The sequence below is a fragment of the Lissotriton helveticus genome, chromosome 3_2 (assembly GCF_964261635.1).
Source record: "Lissotriton helveticus chromosome 3_2, aLisHel1.1, whole genome shotgun sequence".
NCBI classification, from domain to species: domain Eukaryota; kingdom Metazoa; phylum Chordata; class Amphibia; order Caudata; family Salamandridae; genus Lissotriton; species Lissotriton helveticus.
Window position 1 is genome coordinate 108,512,757 of NC_136062.1, and position 16,791 is coordinate 108,529,547.

Here is a 16,791-nt window from a genome sequence, read left to right on the forward strand (position 1 = left end):
ATAAATAACTTACGTTTAATTTCAAATGCCTGATCAATAACTTTCTCAACTTTTTTTTTCTCTTATAAAAAACCAGTTTCTGTTGACCTTTCTTAATATTTTTTAACAAATTGCCAATTATCCTGTTGCGGAACATTCGTTTACGAATCTCCCTAAACTGTTGTTTCCTTCTACTATCATGCACAGAGTTATCTCTTGCTCTAGCAGTAACATTTTTCATTGGCCTTTCCTTTCCATTTGAATTCCTTATCGTTTTATGGACTGAAACATTTTCTGTAGTAATATTTTTTTTACTACACATATTTCTTATGAAATATTTTGTGCTCTTACCCGGTGCTTTCTTCGTGACTTGACAAATCTTTTTGTTAGAGGACTGCTGCTTATTTTCTTTCACCTGCTGTCTTTGACGTTTTGCAGCCTTTCTCTGTCTTTCTATTGTTGGCATGGTGAAATCTTGAAATGATCTGCAGTTGAATCTGTGGTAAAATATAATAAAAAATGTTATTAACCATTATTACCAAACAGTAAAACAATAACAGTGATCAAAAACTTAACACACTACTTGACATTTTAAATAGAAGATTTTTTAGTCCTTGCAAATTTACAATACAGAAATACAAGAAAAGAAATGACATTTATATTTATGTTACCTATGCTATTTTATATGTGAATCTGATCTAATTTTATGAGCATATTTTAATATTTTATTGAAGACACTACACATAACCTGCTTTTGAAGGTGTCTTTATTTTTAAATTAAACGGTTTACCTTTTTACTTTTTATTAATTATAAATTTTAAAAATAAATGTTTATATTTACATAGGCTCAAGCAGGTCAGCTTCCCATCCTATGTCATATAATTCGGACAAATCTGCATCCTCATCACGCTCTTCTTCATCCTCAGGATTTAAATCATCCAAGGGATCAACATCCACTGATGTTTCAATTACAAGTTCAATGATGAGGTCAAAATCAACTGATTGCAGATTGTCGCTCATGTTGACGTTGTCTTTATCTTTAAAGAAAGATAACAACAATGAGATGTTGCAGAGTAAGAGACAAATCTCAGAGATTATAATAGTAAAATTGTTTAACAAGAGTAACATTTTGCAGCTATTATTTAGCCATGTCCAGCGATGCTGAGCAGGTGAAGCCTATGTCTAATTTTTCACTGAACAGGACTCATCTCTTCTTAACCTTGGATAAGCCTCACCGACTCTGTGTCCCCTGCACATACTTAAATGTACATCCCCATGCATGCACCAGTTAACGTGCACCACTGCTCTGCCACCCATGGTGTGCCGCATTTACAATCAGATAGGAGAAACCTGCGTCAAAACCCAGCGCCTGCTTGAAGCAGGCATAGGTCTTGACGCAACATTGTGGAGATGGTGCACCCCTGAGCGTTGCTGGAGCTGCATCGCACTTGCGATACAACTCCAGCAATGCGCCACCTTAACGGCACAGATGCGTCACGCATCTGTGCCATTTTTGCCCCATGCTGCACCGCATTGTAAATGCAGCACACCATGGGTGGCGGAACAGCGGCGCAGGATGACTGGCACATCCCTGGTGATGCGCCAGTCATCATAAATCTATCCCTAAGCTTCTTATCTTGTTAGAGATGAACTGCCATATGTATCATCAAAATATTTTGCATTTCCTAAATAGCGAATTTTAAGGAATAAATAGCGATTCTTTACCATTCCTAATTTGCGATGAGCAAATTGCTAATTGCAAGTTACCCATTCATTTCCATGGGCTAGGAGGCTCATAGGAATGAAGGTTTAATTTGCGATTAGCAATTTGCTCATCACAAATTAGGAATTTTTCCAAGGGTGCAGGGGTGTCTCAAGAACACCCTGCTGCACCCCTGAAAAAGAAATTTGGGGGCATATGGCACACATACATGCCCTAAGGGCATGTGTTGGCGTCATATGGGACCTTTTGTTTTTTTTAAAAAAAGCTTTTTGAAAAGAATTCACAAATTACCACCAATTTACCACAATAGTTTCCAAATCCTTAATGTCATTTTTTACATATTTTTTGTTTGATACATTGCATTTAAGTAGTCACAAAATTTGCAAATCCTTCAGTGCAATTGCAAAATAAGGAATAGCAAATTTTGCTACTCCTTATTTTGCATCAAACTTGTTTGATACATACCATTTGTCTAATTAACATTCGCAAAGGCCGAAATTCGTAGAATTTTGATCTTTGCGAATGCTAATTAGCTTGATACATATGGCCCCAAGTGAGGCCTGTCTTGCGACATGGTGCATCTTTTGCATCACTGCTGCATCGGTTTCATGTGGTACATTTTTTTTACACCATGACATATCTGCCTAAATGCATCAATTTGTAATGTTGTCGCCTCATAGCAAATCTTTTGCACCGCCGCTGCATCATAAAAGTGACGCACAGTGGCACAAAAGAGGCATATACCTATCATAAATCTGTCCCTAGCATTTTAAATGATTAATCCAGGATGACGATAAAGTGTGGCCTATCCAGAGGTTTGTTTAAGGTGAGGCCTACTCAGGATTGCAGATTAAAGTTACGCTTGATGAAGAATACAGAGGAGATAATACATGTAAAGGCCTACCAATGAAGTAAGTAATGTGCACTTTATTGCGCCAGTCATCATAAATGTATCCCTAAGCTTCTTATCTTGTTACAGATGAACCACCATATGTACCATCAAACTATTTTGCATTTCCTAAATAGCAAATTTTAAGGAATAAATAGCAATTCTTTACCATTCCTAATTTGCAATGAGCAAATTGCTAATTGCAAATTACCCATTCATTTCCATGGGCTAGGAGGCTCATAGGAATGAAGGTTGCAATTTGCGATTAGCAATTAGCTCATCACAAAATAGGAATTTTTTCAAGCGTGCAGGGGTATCTCAAGAACACCCTGCTGCACCCCTGAAAAAGAAATTTGGGGGCATATGGCACACATACATGCCCTTAGGGCATGTATGGGCGTCATATGGGACCTTTTGTTTTTTAGAAAAAAATGCTTTTTGAAAAGAATTCGCAAATTACCACAAACTAGAAGTTGGTGGTAGTTTCCAAATCCTTAATATCATTTTTTACATATTTTTTGTTTGATACATTGCATTTAAGGAATCGCAAAATTTGCAAATCCTTCAGTGCAATCGCAAAATAAGGAATAGCAAATTTTGAATTAAGGACATTTTAAGTCATTTCCACATGTGCAGTGTTTTCAAATTATGATTTGAAAATCGTTTTTGGGGAAAAGTAATGGTTTGCAAATTTATGACAAGGACATAATGGTGTATGCTTCTCTATAAGGCATTTCAGTGTCTCTGATGTCATTTTTCCCATATTACATTATAAGACCTTTCCCCATGGAGCACATTCCTTGTAAATATGCTCCCACCTGTGCATGGCGAATTTAGATTTTGACTGTTTGAGTCACATAGCCATGTTAAAAGTGACCCAAAAAAATTGCAAACGTTTTAAAAAAACACATTCATGTGTCTTAAGGACATTTTAAGTCATTTCCCCATGGACAGTGTTTTATAAGTGGCGCAAAAGAGGCATACACCTATCATAAATCTGTCCCTAGCATTTTAAATGATTAATTCAGGATGACGATAAGGTGTGGCCTATCCAGAGGTTTGTTTAAGGTGAGGCCTACTCAGGATTGCAGATTAAAGTTACGCTTGATGAAGAATACAGAGGACATAATACATGTAAAGCTCTACCAATGAAGTAAGTGATGTCCACTTCATTGCGCCAGTCATCATAAATGTATCCCTAAGCTTCTTATCTTGTTAGACATCAACCGCCATATGTATCATATAACTATTTTGCATTTCCAAAATAGCGAATTTTAAGGAATAAATAGCAATTCTTTACCATTCCTAATTTGCGATGAGCAAATTGCTAATTGCAAATTACCCATTCATTTCCATGGAGCAGGAGGCCCATAAGAATGAAGGTGCAATTTGCGATTAGCAATTAGCTCATCGCAAATTAGGAATTTTTCCAAAGGTGCAGGGGTGTCTCAAGAACACCCTGCTGCACCCCTGAAAACGAAATTTGTGGACATATGGCACACATAAATTGTAACAACATTCCTTTACCTCAAAAACGATTTTCAATTCATAATTTGAAAACACTGCCCACAGGGAAATTACTTAAAATGTCCTTAAGACACATGAAAGTGTTTTTTTATTGCCTTTCCAGCATGGTTGGGTCACTTTTAACATGGCTATGTAACACAAACATTTAAAATCAAAATTTCCCATGCACAGGTCGGAGCATATTTACAAGCAACTTGCGCCACAGAGAAAGGTCTTACATTAAAATGGGAAAAATAACATCAGGGACAGTCAATTGCCGTATAAAGAAGCATACACCATTATGTCCTTGTCATAAATTTAAAAACAATTCCTTTTCCCCAAAAACGATTTTCAAATCATAATTTCAAAACACTGCACATGGGAAAATTACTTAAAATGTCCTTAAGACACATAAAAGCGTTTTTTGATTGCCTTTGCAGCATGTTTGTATCACTTTTAACATGGCTATGTAACACAAACATTCAAAATCTAAATTTTCCATGCACATGTGGGAGCATATTTACAAGCAATTTGCACCACATAATTCATAATTTTCTCCTAAAAGCACACTATTCTCTATCTAAATTAAAGAAATATTTTCTCACCTTAGCAAATACTTTGAGTTTGAAAACAGTCTCAGAAACACACCAATTTGTCTTCAGCAGAGCAAAAGGTATGCACTCCAGAGTCTGCAGCTATCAAAAGCACAGAAATGCTGTAATTCTTCACACATATCTCTCATGTCACCCAATCAAAACTCTTCCCTCACTTTTTTTCAAATGAAAACCCTTCCCCCCTCTGCCCTTTCTGCCTTTTCTGCATGGCAACCACCTCTTGGAAGACTTCTGGTGTTGGCAAGTTCCCACAACTTTGTTGCAATTGAACTCTGAACTCTCAGTGCACCTGCATATCCAGTGCATTCTTTCATTTAATGATTTTTTATTGACCATTCAAAATACATCTTTCAAAGAACACATCCGTGCACCCTAACTTTCTGTTTTCAGCAATCAAAATCCACCAATCACTGTTACTGCTTCATGAACACAGAAACTCCACAGTTTTTTTCATTTTAAACTCTCATTTTTTCAACTGCCATTTCATTGCCACACTTCATCTGACTGCAGGAGAACCTTCTCTCACCATGTTTTCTGTCTGGATTGTTGGACATAGTTATATTCACTGGGCTCAAAGGTACGTTGAAAACAGGAAATTACCTAACCTCAATTTACAAGATGTGGAAATTAAGTGGTTTGGCCACAGAGGATTAAAATGTCACCAATTGATACCATTGGTGAAAACCTTTATGCATTTGCCCAAACCTGACCTGTTAATTGTGCACTGTGGAGGTAATGACTTGGGCACTTTGACTGGTGTAGGTCTGGAAATGCTTTTAAAGGACACCTTTGAGCAATTAATGGCACTTTTTCCTCAGACTGCCTTGGTATATTCAAATATATGCCAAAGACAGAAATGGAGGTGGTCAAACCAATTTTGTCCACAAATTGAGAAGTCGAGGAAGCATGTAAACAAATCTGTTTCAGCTTACATGAGAGACCATGGAATGGGCTCCCTGTACAACAATAACTTGCGTTACTACATGCAAGATATCTACAGAGGAGATGGAGTTCACTTCTCAGATGAGGGCAACAGAGTTTTCACTCTGAATTTAAGAATGTGCATTGGTACCTACTTATAAGTACCTAAATGTACCATAAACCCAAAAGCTCTTCTCAGAGCTACCCTACATCTGATCACTCACAATTATTATTTTACTCTAACATTTTTCACTAATATCCAACAAAGTACGCTCCCTGGGGTGCTACCCGGTACGCGAACCGGGAGCTAACCTCGCGAATTTTTTTTTTAAAATGTTTTTTTTTCGCACATATAAGCCTCCTCAGCCACCCTCAGAAAACCTAGGGGGTCAAGATAACTCTACCGTGCCCCCTTTTACCCATTCTGAACATTATTTGCCCTCCATCTTGTATCTTAATTCGACCGAAACACAAAATGGTGGACTCCCGGAACGCTTAAGGTTCGCGAACCGGGGCACTCAACGGTACGCGTACCGGGTCGCTCCCTGGGAAGCGCACCATCAAAAAAGCCACTGGAGACAATTTCACCAAATATAGATTAGCTCATACTACATACCAATCCCTACCATTTTCACAAATTTGATTGGAATTCCATTTAGTCATTTAGCCTGTAGACCTCTCTAAATACCCTGAGGTAAATTACTTCACAAAACACATCTGAAGTGTTGGAATTGAAAACCAATGAAAATGTTACTTTCATTTTCTACTTTTTTTACCTGACATTTCATTGGTTATATACCTGAATATATATAAAGGAAGAGAAGAAAACACAGCCATTTTGACTACTACTTCTTGCTGTACATTTCAATAGTATTTTCACTAATTCCTTCAACTTCTTTCTAAAGGTAAGTTTTTATTTTTAAAACTGAAGTATATTGTGCACTATAAGTTAATATGGTAAACTTTTTCTGATAGATATATACTATCCCTCTGTAGTAGTTATAGATTTAGAGAGACTTCTCTGTTATAGTTATGGATGGAGTTAGGCTTCTCTTGTATAATTATGAATTTACTTACGTTAAATCACATACACTTTTTTATATTCCTACTTCCACTCTGATACTATACACTGCCCAAAGATAAATTCACTGATAAAAAATGCCTATTTAAAATTATTCCCAACATTGCCCTATCTCTACTAATATATATTTTTTTAATCCAAATTTCAGGCAAAATGGAAGGCGAAAACCAAGTTTCTTTTGAAATGGACCTGCAAGAGAGCAGCCAAGAATTGATTGATACAATTGATCAAATTGACATTGAATTTTTCGATGAAACTTGGGACAATGAACTACTGCAATGTGTACAAGCAGTAGATAACCTCCTTGCAAATGAGGACATTTTACACCCTCAGAGACTACAATGTATATTCCATGATAATTATGAAATTTCTGACAATGAAATGTTAGAAAGTTTAATAAATTATGAAACACAATCACAATCAAAAAAATGCTTAAAAAAAAAAAAAAAAAAAATAATCAACAAAAACAACAATCAATTAACATACAGCATTTGAAAAGTCTATCATTCATTTTTCATTGCAGTACGCTGCCCAGAACGCTTCCCGGTTCGCGGACCGGGCGCTCCCCACGCAAAAAAAAACAAAAAATTGTTTTTGGTTTTTTTGCCCCGCGGGGCCCTTTTAAAACCTCCACATTAAACCTAGGGGGTCAGGGAGGATCTAGTATGCCCCCTTATGGTCATTTTCGCTTTTGTTTTGGCCTCCTCTTGTCTCTCAATCCTACCGAGAGACAAGATGGCGGCCGCTCCGGACTGTTTAGAATGTTGACAGACACCGGAGAGCCAATCAGCTTAGCTACGCGAAGTTCCGGTACGCTTAAGGTCCGCGGACCGGAGCGCTGCCCGGAGCGCGCTTACAGATATATATCTTTTTTTAAACGTTAATTTCTCAAAATCCACTGGAGCACATATATTGAGACATAGAAAAGGCACATCGGGCTACCAGTCCCTACAATTTTGCCAAGTTTCGTGCAAATCCATTCAGCCGTTCGGGCTAAAAGTGAGGCCAACCGCCCTATGGAAAACTCAATGTTAAAAACACGTTTTGGGACCCCCCTTTTTTCTCGACCCCCCCTGGACGAACCCCCCCCCAAATTTCCAGGGGCTGCTCAGAAACAAAATGTTCCATTTTCCAGAAAATTTCAGCCAATTCCGTCCACAAACGCCAAAGTTATTAGACATAGAATTTTCAAAAATCCCATAGGGAAAAAATCCTAACTATATATACCTACTGGCGACCACCAGTAGGTAATATATATATATATATATATGTGTGTGTGTGTGTGTGTGTGTGTGTGTGTGTGTGTATATATATATATATATATACAATATACCTGATTGTTAATTAACCACTGCCATCTAATCCTTTTCGCAGATGTTGACTTGCCTTTCCTGTTTCAATTGTGGCAGAAATGTGGTTTGAACAGAACACCCTGCACATGTTTTCAGACAGCTTAACATCTCCCAAGCCTTACTAGTCCAAATGTAATATGACAGGTCACAGTAGCCTTCATGTTGGACAATTTGCTATGCCCATTCTCATTCTTGCCCTGATATGTGCCCTCAGACAAGCAGTGGGCATGGTGGACACTGGGAGACCAAAATTACTATTCTTACTCCAGTCCTAGAACATTTGGAGAAAGAGCAACTTTCCTCCAAATATTTCAGGAGGCTTATTTAGTATTTCAACTCCAGTCCTGGAATATTTTGGTGTAAGTTATATATTGCCCAAGTATTCTTAGGAAAGTTTGAAAAGTTAATTTTGAATGGCAGAAAATGCTGTCCTGAAGGCACAGCTTAGGGTAAAAAAACTAGGAATCCCAAGGGGCAGGGGCAAGTATTGCCGCTTTCTCGGTGAATTGTGCTGAGAAAGCGGCGATACTGCCAGAACCCTATTAACAAGGGCATTTTAAAGCCTGCCCCAAGCCCACTTTGCATGTTGGCGATAAACATCACTAATGACATGCAAAGTGGGCGTTCCCACGTCCAACCACATGAAAAATGTGGTTGAAGGTGGGAACACCCTATTACCAAGGAAGGCGATGGGAGGAAAAGACCTGCGATAAACTCATTTATCGCAGGTCTCTCAACGCCTGCTCTGACCAGGCGTTAGGCATTGATAACATGGGGGTGTGGATCATAAAGCTGAATCCATCCCCCCATATTATCAAGGCCCACATTAGCGCATGAAAACAACATTTGTTTTCATGCGCTAATGTGCCATATCGCCGACTATTGCCGGATTTCAATTCGCCTGCCTGATGCGCATTGCTAATTGCGGGCTAAAAAGGTGATGAAATCCGGCGATACGGAAATGTGCGTTGTGTGTTTTCCAACGCACTCCTCGGTAATATCCCCCACATTCTCAGCTTTAAACATCTCTATGACAGCCCTGTGTCTGGATTGTGTGTCAGGCAGGCTGGATATTCATGTCATTTTAGAAAAAGTATATATCTCGTGTTAGCATTACTCAGTTCCAAGCTATAGTCAAAACCTAGGGTCCGAATTTTTTTAAATCTATGGGTAAACCAAGGCAGGTGGAATTCACTCAACTACTCATCTAAATTAGTCACTAAGGGGGCGTGGCCAGCGCTATCTGCAATGGCTGCGTAGCGAGTGAGCTCCGAAATCAGTGAGCCCACTCGCACATCCTGATCATCTATCCTTATGCCCGGAGTGTGAGTCCTGCTGCGGAGGGGTGGCGGGGACGGGATCGGCCGCCTCCTGGGGTCTTGCTGATGCGCTCACCGGACCGGGGCCATCTGCGTGTGTGTGAGCTGCTGGGCGCAGATGCCGGGGGATGAAGTACGACTGTGGGCTGGCGAGGTGCAACTTCCGGTCCACCCTCGGAGCGGAGCTTCTGCCGCGGACGTCTCCCTTCGCGGCGGGCGAGGACATTGCCCCGGCGGCGTAGAGACACGGCATCCTTTGTCACCAGGGGGCCAAGTAAACGAAAAATGCAGTTGTAGGTGGCGGTGAGTGACGGACCGGGCCGGGTTGATTCCTGGAGGTGAAGGGGCTACCTGCTGAGCTCAGGGGCGGTCGCGAGTCCCCCCTACCAAACCCCCCTTTTTTATCCCTTATTTCGAGACTTTGGCATTCTTCCTCTTTTCTCCCCCCAGCACCCATGCTGAAAGTGGAAGGCCAGGTGAGCCCCCCCCACCTGCCTTACCGGGGACTACTGGATCTCAGACCTGTAGCAGTTGCAGCGGCAATAGGATGCATAGTGGAGCTGAGGGGCTCCTTCTGTTCCACGACTCGTCTGGTCTGGCACCCCCATTGGAGTGAGTGCGCCCTCCTCTTCCCTCTAGCCGACTCGCAGATAGGCACTGATTGTGATTGGGACTGGCCTTTGTGAGGCATTGGAGCAGTTGAGAAGCGTGGTCCTAAGGCCCTGAGGGGGTGATGATCGTGAGATTTACTGAGTTGCTGCTTGCCCGTTGGTGGTACGACCAGGAATCCTATAGTGATTACAGAAGGGGACGCCTGTTGGCACCTTTTGGCGTGTGGAAACCGGCCCTACGGTGGTGTGTGACTGCAAAGGTTTGCCTTGTGGACTCCTTCGTGGCCTAATTCAGAGTCCTGCCCTGTGTTGGTACTGCCTGCGTGTTGGTGCTTCGTGGAGGCGGGCCGGTTGCCTACTGTTGTGACGGACCCCCACTAAACGCAGCAAATGGAGCGAGTGAAAAACACTGGGGCTAATGGCCCAAAACCTGTTCAATCCAATAAACTGGATCGGTATACAGTAACTAAAGACTCTCAGAAAGGCCGGCTCTGAAGATTCTATAAAGAGTGCTTAGCCGGGGGAAGATTCTGAACCCTGCTTAAAAGATCTTATGGACGCTATCACCGGAGTTAAAAGTTCTCTTGAGCACAAGATGGACTCGATGGCCATAGACATCAATCTGATTCGCGCTGATATGGGGAAACTCAATGAGAAAGTTAAGCAGGTCGAGATTACAACCTCCAGTTTGGTGGATGATGTCTCCCAGTTGCAAACGGAAGTCAAGGACCTACGGGACTCTCGGGCTGCCTTTGATCTCAAGGTGGATGACTATGAAGGCCGTCTTCGCCGGAATAACCTGCATATTTTAGGTGTGCCCGAAAAATCAGAGAGCCCTGCCCCCGACCTCTTTGTGGAAGACCTCATCCTCAAGCGCCTGCATCCGAAGGGCTTGAGTAAAGTGTTCGTCATCGAACGGGCGCACAGGGTTCCGGGCGGGCGACCCAGATCTGGCGCTTCCCCGTGGCCTATGTTAGCCCAAGTCCTTAACTATCGGGACAGAGACGCTATTCTCCAAGCCTCGAGGACTAAAGCCCCTCTTCGGTATGAAAATGCGACTATCTCCTTCTTTCCGGACTTCATGCAGAGGGTCCAACAGCAGAGGAAATCATTTTTATCAGTTAAGCGAGATCTGAGGGACAAGGGCATGAAGTATTTAATGATGTTCCAGGCCCGGCTTAGGATTGAGGCGGAGGGCCAGGCATGTTTTTTTTGACCGCCCGGAGGTAGTGGCGGAGTGGCTCGAATACTGGGGACCCCGATCCCCGGCCAACAGAGGCAGCGATGGCGGAGCGGAAGATCCACCTTCCTGAAATAGCTGACAGTTGAGTCCTGGTTTACTGTACTGTGTGGAGGTTTTCAAGGGTGGTGGTGCTTGAGGGGGGAGTGAGATTTTCGTATAACTCAATTGGAGGGGTACGAGGGGACATAATCTGTTTAACTGATGACACTCCAAACTCTTCATTATGTGCACTGGGCGCTGAAAGGAACTCAAGGACTTTAACCCCCTGAATGTACTTGTTCTTTCATTTGAATGTTTAGGGCGACAGGCACTCTGCAGTTTTCAATGGGCAGTTCTAAGCCTAATGGGCAGGGCAGCGGGTGGGGGGGGTTTGGGATGGGTTGTTTATTTTGTTGGTTGTATGGTTTGTTCGTCGTATCAGCATGCAATATTTGATTGATAGTCAATGCACAGAGGATTTTCACTTCTTCTCTGATGATGATGGGGGTAGGGAGGTCAAGATTCTCAGTTGGAATGTGAATGGGTTGGGGGACAAAATCAAACGTGGTGTGGTCCTTCAGTATGTCAAGAGACAAACACCTGATATTGCTCTGTTACAGGAGACGCATCTAGTGGGCAACACATGTAGAGCACTGCATAGGATGGGGTATCAGTTAGTGGCACACTCTGGGTTCACCTCTGGTTCCAGGGGGGTCGGCATATTACTTCAGAGGTCATTCCCCTTTGCGATCACTTCGAGGTGGGAGGATGACAGGGGTAGATATGTCGGGGTGACTGGGAAATGGGAAGGCTATACTTTCACAGTCCTCTCCATCTAGGTTCCCCCGGACTGCAGAGTGCAACCTTTACAGACCTTGGTAGGCTTTTGCTTAAACTCCCAGAGGGGCTTTTATTCTTTGGGGGGAGATTTCAATTCTGTTGTTTCTGGGGAGGTGGATAGGTATCCCCCGCGAGTTTTAGGGCCCGCTATGCGGTGGTTGCCGGAATTCATGGGAGCAATGGGACTGGCAGATGTGTGGAGACTTTACCATCTGGATAAGACACAGTACACATTCCACTCGGGGGCCCATAACAGTCTCTCCCGACTAGATTACTGTTTACTTCCAGCCGTGCAGGCGTCCTATATAACTGAATCTGTACATTTGACCAGGGGGATTTCCGATCACTCACCGGTATGGGTCTGTATGATCTCACCCGAGGCTCTGCTGGGAGGGTGGCACCTATTAACCCCTGGTCCCAAACTCCGCAAGGTACTTATCAAGGTGAACGATGGCTTCTTTGCTGAAAACTAGGGGTCGGTGTCCTCATCGGTATCCCTCTGGGGGGCCTTTAAGACTGTTATCAGGGGTCACGCCCTGTCACTGATAACAGGATCGAAGAGAGAAAGGAATAAGGAGGTGGTTAACCTAGATACTGAGATTAGGTCGTTGGAGGAGGAATTGGAACTGGGAGTTACACAGGCCAAACTGCATACCCCGAGTCTTAAACAATATGACTATAAAGAACTGGTGACTGACAGGGCCAGGAAACTCTGTAGGGAACAGCAAGGTAGACTCTATGATTTGGGGGATAAGGCTGGGAAGCTCCTTGTTTGGTTGGACAAAGAGGACTGGGCCACTTGTCTTGTTCCGGAGCTACTTGATGAAGGGGGGAATTCAATCACAAATCCACAAGACATTGTTGACAGATTTGCCGCTCACTTTCAAGCACTGTATACCTCAGCCTCTGTTTGGTCAGAAGATGACTCTCATCTTTTACTCCGAGACATTCAGCTCCCGTGTCTCTCTTCTGAAGACCGGGACTTCATGGATGGTTCCTTAACAGTTGATGAGATTGCCCAGGCTATTCGCTCTCTCAACTCAGGGAAGGCGCGGGCCCGAAATGATTTCCCATTGAACTCTATAAGCTCAGGCCAGATAAGTTGGCGCCCTACCTCAAAGATATGTTTATTGAATCCCGAGACTGGGGGGTTCTTCCCAGAGACCAGAGACTGGCATCCATTGGGGTAATTCACAAGGAGGGTAAAAGTAAAATGGACTGCGCCTCCTATAGGCCTATTTCCCTTTTGAACGCAGAACCGAAGATTTTGGCCAAACTCCTGTCAAACAGGCTTGTGAAGGTGGTTTGTGGCCTGGTTCACCCAGATCAATCGGGCTTTATGCCCCACAGAAACACGGCATTGAATTTGCGTAGGCTGCATGGAGTACTAGCTAGAGCCCACACTCTTCGGGAGCCAGCCGTGATTGCGTTGCTGGATGCGACCATGGCCTTTGACAATGTTGAATGGTCCTATCTTTGGGCGGTCTTGGCTAAGTTCGGTTTCGGTCCCGAATTTATCAGGTCGGTGCGACTACTGTATGCCGAGCCACGTGCGCAAATAGATGTGAACAACAGAGTGTCAGTGCCGTTCCTACTTGCTTGAGGCACCCAACACGGTTTCCCCCTGTACCCCCTCCTTTTTTCTTTGGCCCTTGAGCCACTTGCTGCCTGGTTACGATGGGAACCCTCTCTTCGCAGACTGAGGTGGTCTCCGGAATGGGAGGTTCGTATATCTCTGTATGCTGATGATATACTACTTTATCTCACCTCTCCTAGAAAATCCCTTAATGTGGTCTGCGATGTCCTGGCATCATTTGGGAGGAATTCAGGACTTTCCAATTAACTGGGGTAAATCTTTGGTATTTATGCTGAGTGGTGACCCCCCGGTCCCACCTCGGCATTGTCCCATACAAATCAATACAGTGGAGTTCCGGTATCTGGGGATTTACGTTTCCCTTGATCCAGTGGCTAGGTATGACCATAACCTTCGTCCCCCCTTGTAGAGGCTTCATAGTGACATTGCACATTGGAAGAGGCTCCCCTTGTCTTGCTGGGGCGGGCGGCCCTCTTTAAGATGATGGCGCTGCCCCGCTTCCTCTACATTCTTCAGAACACCCTTGATGTGGTGCCAGCAGGTTATTTTCGTGAGATCGAGGCGCTACAGCGTGGCCTGCTGTGGGATGGCAGACCACGTATTGCGTTGGCTAAACTCACGCTTCCGTGTTATGATGGGGGCATTGCTCTCCCGGATATCAAACAATATTACTGGTCTTCTCAGCTGGTGGCCATTAATCACGGCACATATGGCTCGGTCACAGATCCGGGTTATGCCTTGGATAGGTGGCTTCTTCCCGGGAGGAGGGCACTGTACTCAAGGCCAACAAAATTGGGTTTGACGGGGCCCACCAAACATGGTGTTCGGATCTGGCATGATGTCACTAACTTCCTGGGATGGAAGGGAACAATTACTAGTGCCACCCCGCTCTTCGACTCGGAAAAACTAGGCCAACTTTGGATGATGATGGGCTTTGATAAATGGGACCTTATTGGGATTTCGACAGTTGGAGATATGTGGGGCAAAGGGAAAATCAAAATATTTGAGGAACTGCAAGCAGAATATGATTTGACGGGCACTGAATACTTCCGCTATGCTCAAATCCGACATTCACTCAGAGCGGCACTGCCTAGAGATTCGGACCCCCCTGAGGCTTTGCCTCTTGAGGACAGAATCCCCTATAAAACAATTTCCCTTATATACAAGAAGTTGATTAATCATAGGGCTGATCCCCTTGCGGAGTTGAGGGCCAGATGGGTACAAGACGGTATATAGAAATCGATGATGAGGACTGGCAGTTGGCTGTGTCCTCCACAAGGGAGGTGGCTCATCCAGTTCGGCTGCGGCTCGTTCAACTTAAGGGATTACATAGAGTCTATATCACGGGCCCCCGGCTGGTACACATGGGACTGTCGACCACGGGACTATGCAGGCAGCAGTATGGTCAGATTGGCACGTTCTTACACATTATCTGAGAATGTGAGTATATTACAGCATACTGGCGCAGTATACATGACATCATACACAGGATATTGGGAATTGCCCTAAGGCCAGAGGCAAGGAGGTGCCTCCTTAACATATGGGAGCCCACAGACTTGAACTCCGCGCAGATGCAGTGGGCTACGCTTGGTTTTATGCTAGCGAAAAGGAACTGCCCAACTATGAGGCACGGAGCAGCCACCCACGTTGGAACTATGGGAAAACAATTTAGAATGGTGCATGTTCAGGGAAAAAACTGTGTACCTTGCAAGAGGGTGCCCTCACAAATGGTTGTTGATATGGGGACCCTGGAATCAGTATAGAGGTGAGATTTGTACACCACCCAGGACTGCCGTACTTGATGATCCCCCTTCCCCGTGAATTTCCTCATTATGTATATATTTGAACTTCTTGTGGCCCCTCTGTGTTATTTATGCCATGACAATACCTCTGTAATGTGATTTTTGCTGATGCTTATTCAATAAAAAGAATTGTTAAAAAAAATTGTGTTTCTTAGTTCCTAAGTTGTGCTGAGGTATTTCACCTCCTAAGGTCGGGCGTTAGCCGCGACTGTTAGAAATGGGGGTATCTAGTTGGCACCTTTTTCCAAATAGGGACCCTTGCTTCAAATCAGGGTAAGGGGCTACACATCTAAAATAACCCATGCTCACCCTCTTGGTAGCTTGGCATGAGCAGACAGGCTTATCTCAGAGGCAGGGTGTAAAGCATTTGTGAACACATACAGTAATACAGTGAAAACACTACAAATGGACACCACACCAGTTTAGAATAATAAGTAATCTTTACTAGACTTAACAAAAGGCTAAATGACAAAAATCAACAATACTGTAATCAAAATAAGTCTTTAAAATGGTAGAAATAGCTTAGTTCAATGTATATGGTAAAAGCGACACTTTACTTTCAAAGTACCTTGGATGCTTTACGCAAAACAAACAAAAGGGTCGCAGGGAAGGTGATGCGTCCGTTCCTTGCTTCAGGGGAGGTGATGCGTTGGTCCCTTACTGCAGTGCAGGGGAGGTGATGCGTTGGTTCCTTACCGGAGAGGAGGTGATGCGTCGGTTTCTTACTGCGTTACGGTTATGATGCGACAAGATGGCACCTCAATGAGAGGCGACGATCCGGTGTGATGCATAAAAATGGCGACAACGTGGATGCGGTGCATGCACGCCGGACGTCCGTGCGGCAAAATCAATTAACTTTGGAGCCGTCACAGGCCCTGCAACACTCTTCTCCGGTGATGCAACGGCGACCTCTGCGGAGGAACGCTTCTCTGGTAATGCGACACGCTTTGTCTGTGATACGACGGTGAACAGCTGCGGCGGCGGCACGCTTCTCCGGCTATGTGACGGCAACTGCTGCGGTGGCAATACGCTTCTCCTCATTGCGTCGTACTCCCAGCAACACATATTCTTCTCAGACTGCCCAAACCACAGCAGGCACCTCTCTGCAGGTAGAATTCCCAGTAAGGGAATTCAAGGGGAGCTGGTGGTGAAGTCTTTGTGTCCCTGAGACTGCAGAACAGGAGGCAAGCTCAGACACAAGCCCTTGGAGATCATCCTCAACATGATAAAGTACACACAAAGTTCCTTTTTTTATCCTTTCTTTGGAAATAAAGTAACCACTGCAGGCCAACCCCAACAGCAAACAGCACAGGGGCAGTAATCTTCCTTCAGCTTCTC